General features: G+C 43.6%; 1 pseudogene; it reads right to left on the bottom strand.

The window, feature by feature from the left end:
* Positions 1–614: 614 nt before the first annotated feature.
* On the bottom strand, positions 615–1,931 carry LOC136386030 (equilibrative nucleoside transporter 1 pseudogene; annotated as a pseudogene).
* Positions 1,932–3,688: the final 1,757 nt, after the last annotated feature.

Below are 3,688 nucleotides of genomic sequence, written 5' to 3' on the forward strand. Positions count from 1 at the left end.
ACAAAATAATTTTCTTTGGTGATGAGAATGCTTTAGATGAAAAAAAAAAAAGATTTATTTAGTCAGAGAACCTCCGAAGGCATCTGGTTTCTGTTGAGTATAAAAAAAGGCAGTAAAATGGCAATTGTACAGGGTGCATAATAGGTATGGACTAGGCAGGGGAGCAGAGAAGGGACAGGAGGATGTTGGGGGAGAAGGCTCAGGGGAAAAGGGAGGTGGAAGTATCAGACTGCACTTTACAGCAGACTGACCTGGCCCCTGGCCGCCTCTGGCACAGGCAGACGAACATACAGACACACACACACAAACACTCTGAGCCTAGAAGCCTCTGCTGTCTTGTTCAAGCAGTGATCAGTTACAGCCAAGTGTGTGTGTGGGGTTCTTACCTATGCAGAGACTGTACCCCTCATTCGACTTTGACCCACAGGCCCATAGTGTTCCCACTGTCCACCCAGAGGCTTCCTTTGCAGCACCCCTTCACACCCGGGCCCAGCACAGGCCATGAGAAAGCAGAAGTCAGCTTGAAGAGAGAACCTCTAGCCGACTCTTGTCCATCCCTGAAAGAGAAGACAGGGAGAGGGGAGGGCAGGCAGCGCAGTCCTGTTCATTCATGCTCACACAATTGCCTTGAACAGGAAGGAGAAGACAGCCTCCAGTGCAGGCCCAGGCCCAGAGACAGAGAGCAGGCCATGATGGCTCCAGCTGTTTCCGCCTCAGCCGGCTGCTTCTCTTGCGCCCACAGAACATGCAGAGACTGGCGAGGCAGCCATGAAAAGGGTGAGCGGGGTATCATGCTCAAAGTCCACAGCCAGGTCAGCACAGGTGAGGCAGCCAGCGGCTGTCCTTCCTTCCCAGGCCACACAGATATGGCTATGAGCCTCTGGCCCAGCCAGTAAAAGACATTGAAAGGCAAGAAACAGGACACAGGAATGAAAGTCTCCCCAGACGCTGAAGCTTACAATGCTGGACTTGACCTCTGAGATAACGGCAAGAAACTCTCCAATGATGACCATGAAGATGCAGCAGACGGAGAGAACCAGGACTAAGATATTTTTGAAAAAGGTTGAACTGAGTGGCTTCTGTTGGTGGCCTGAGAGTTGGAGGCTGAAACTCCAAAATCCTCTTTGCCTACTGTTGGCTCCTCTTCTTTACTAATGAGTTGTAATTCGGTCTCCGGGTCTTGAGGCCCTTCGAAGCTGGAGCTGCTGGTAGCGGTAGAATCCCAGCTGAGGCAGGCCCAGGTACCAGATAATGGTCAAAATGGTGACTACACAGGCTGTGATATAATAGCCAAAGGAATCTTCTGACAGCTCTGAGCCACTGGTGATGGCACAGATCATGGCCACTGACGTGAAGATAAGATTCCTGCCAGGTACTGGCCACTCATGATGGGGACTGTGTAGCTGGCAGGCCGGAGGCCACCAGTCCAGAGGGTTGCCCTACAGGGTGGTAGTGAACAAGTTAATGAGCATGATCTTAACCATGGTGATGGTGAAGAGGGGCACCTTCACCAGGATGACAGTGATCAGGAACACCAGCAGGATGGCCACCAGGCTGCCCAGGATCCGAACACACGGTGACTCTCTGATGCAGAAGGAGTTGAGGCAGGCAAGGAGCAGCATGGGCAACCTGGCTCACAAGGTCACAACACTGTTGAAGATGGCACTCAAAGAATTCCGCTCCAGTGAGGGTGCTTTTGGGGTGGCGGAAGCCTGGATGTCCCTACTCAGTTCAACAGTGACCAGAGACATTGGGACTGGTTTGGGCAGTTTGTGAAATACTGAGTGGCCATCATGCAATATTTCTAGGGAGCAGGGTCCCCAAACCCAGCATAATGAAGATAAGTCTTTGTACCTGTCCTGAGGTTCATGACTAGTTGACATGTTGACAGCATTTTAGATTTTGCCTGACTGACACCTCCCTCCTTCTGAGGCTTGAGGGTCAGTGCAGAGGAGGTCTGGGCAGTCCCAGTGTGGGGGTGGGGGGGAGTCCTAGCTGCAGCTCAGCCAGCAGGCCCATCCATGGGCTCCTGCTGGGAACGAGTTCTGCCACACTGTGACATCTATGTGCTCTTTGTGAAAATGCTTTGTATCTTGATTAAAGTGATAATTACACAGATATATCAATATATACTTGTCGCAAGTCATCAAACTGTATATTTAAAAAGTGTATTTTATTTTTTTGTGAATAATCCTTCATAGGGTTGGTTAACACGTTGTAATGCGGGATGATCAGTGTCATAGGAGCACATGGAGAGAGAATTTTAGGGAAAATGATTCCATGACCCACTTTATATAACACCGTATAGTTTAGTTAGTTTAACATTGGGAAAAGGGCATTTGTAGTAGAGAAAATAGTTTGTGTTTTTTTTAAAAAAAATGTTTATTGATTGATTTTAGTGAGAGATGAAGGGAGAGAGAGAGAGAGAGAGAGAGATCTGCTCCTGTATGTGCTCTGACCAGGGATTGAACCAGCAACCTTTGTGCTTCCGGATGACACTCTAACAAACTGAGCTATCTGGCCAAGGTGAAAATAGTTTATTTGAAATTGGAGGCATGAGAGATAGTGTCACATTTGCAGAGCTTTAAGTAGCCTGATTTGGCAGGAACATAAGATGCCAGAGCAGTAGAGGCCACAATGAAGCTAAAGATAAGGTGACCAATCATCCTCCTTTGGAAGAGCAGTCTTTCTTTTTTAAGTTTCATCCTATCTTGAAAAGTGTCCCCCTACAAGTCTTCTTTTTTGATATTGGAAGACTAATCTGTAAATGTCCATATTGCATCGATGCGGAGTTGATCCATTGCATGTGATGTGACGTATTTATATCTAAATGAGTACTTTTTTCTTACAATTATTATTAAAAATTAATAGGCCTGTAAGCATAATTATAATATAGAATATTACCAATGTCTCTATTATGCATTTATCATATTATAGTATATTATTGTTGAAATGAATAAAATGTTTCTTTATTGACAATATTGTTTTCTTCAATTTATTTTTGTCTCCCTTTTCATTGTAAAAAAGTTGGTCACCTTACTAAAGAGTAAGAGAAGGACTGGATGGTTGCGTGAATATGGACATTTTCTTTTCTGTCATGCAAAAAATAATATTGATGTCATTCAAGTATTGGAGACTGATCACTTTGGAAAAGATAGATATAGAAAGTTGAGGACCAAGGAATAATTTGTATGCTTAATAATATAATATTGCATATAATATCTTTGCAAGGTTGACATTAAACTTTGTTATCTAAAGATTAAAAAGTTATCCTTTTTTATAGAAAAGTCTTTTAGTCTAAATCTTAGCATTTAATGAGATATAGCAAAATTAACATCAGATGTCAAAAGGGCATGATAAAAAGAATAAAATAATCTCTGCTTTGTCTTTCAATAATTGTAATCCAGAATTTAATAATGAAGATAAAAATCACAAGCACATTGATATCAAGTAACATCTGCATTTATACAAAGCAGTATCTGCTTTACCCTTAAAATGTGTTTATAATTCCTGTGGATGGAAATATGGGACTTCTGACAGGGAAGTATCCAGTTGGCTTGAGAGAAAATAAATGACCGTGGGCAAAACAGAAAGGAGAACTTCCAGCTTGACAAAGTAAAATTCCAGGCAGAAGTTTGCTTACAAGATGGACACTTCAATCTTGTTGGTGCCTGACTTTTATTTGTTT

The sequence above is a fragment of the Saccopteryx leptura genome, chromosome X (assembly GCF_036850995.1).
Source record: "Saccopteryx leptura isolate mSacLep1 chromosome X, mSacLep1_pri_phased_curated, whole genome shotgun sequence".
NCBI lineage: Eukaryota > Metazoa > Chordata > Mammalia > Chiroptera > Emballonuridae > Saccopteryx > Saccopteryx leptura.